Here is an 826-nt window from a genome sequence, read left to right as displayed (position 1 = left end):
TTTTGTCTGTGATTAGTATAATAGTAATTTGTTTTAATTTTTTTGCATACATTTGTATGAAACGCTATCGCTTCTCTTGATCCAGTATTTTACATTGTGTTGTACTTATTTGTATTTTACTGTCGTTATTTCGACTATCTATCATGTTATTGTATGTTAACATTTATAAAAAAAATATTTTTTATTTTTTTGATAACTTTATTGATCTGATCTATCACGGATATGTATTTAATAATAACGAGTTGTCATGGATCATCCCGAAGTGTCTGCAGTTCTCAATCACAGAAGAATGTCAAGCAGCGTTGACAGCAGTCGTGGCTTGGATGGGTGACCGTTAGTTGAAAAAATGCGATTAAAACCGATTAAAAAAAAGTAATCCATTTCGATTGAGATTTGTGTCCTGTGAAATTTTTATTCTGTGAAATAATATGCGTGCATTGAAATGTTGTATTAATCCTTACATTCGTCATAAATTCGAGTTTGATTTCGAAAATTTTTTTTTGTTATTGGTTCAATTAATTCTATATTATATTTAAAATAATAAAATATACATGAAATTATTATTAGTTGAACTATATAATTAATTTTGACATGATATATTCATGTATCAATCAGTAAATTTTGGATCGACCAATTGCTTTTTTTGTATGAGCAATCGTCGAAGTTTGGATTGACATAGATTCCAATCACCTGATACTAATTCGTCTAAAGTGATTTTTATCCGATTTGAATGATTTTAATCTTTTTTGATACCGTATTTTCGGTGCAGAAATCCCGATCGATTCGGATAACTTTTTTTTATAATCGGTTTTTAATCGAACATTTT

At 28.1% G+C, this 826-nt stretch overlaps 1 protein-coding gene across 1 annotated transcript in view; it reads right to left on the bottom strand.

Annotated features, from left to right (window-relative positions):
* LOC105448723 overlaps positions 1 to 826 on the bottom strand; it is a 4,565-nt gene that overhangs the window by 579 nt on the left and 3,160 nt on the right. The window lies entirely within an intron of this gene.

The sequence above is a fragment of the Wasmannia auropunctata genome, unplaced genomic scaffold (assembly GCF_000956235.1).
Source record: "Wasmannia auropunctata unplaced genomic scaffold, wasmannia.A_1.0 LD336083.1, whole genome shotgun sequence".
Lineage (NCBI taxonomy): Eukaryota > Metazoa > Arthropoda > Insecta > Hymenoptera > Formicidae > Wasmannia > Wasmannia auropunctata.
The sequence above is the reverse complement of the archived record's forward strand: the minus strand, read 5'-3'. Positions and strand labels throughout refer to the sequence as shown.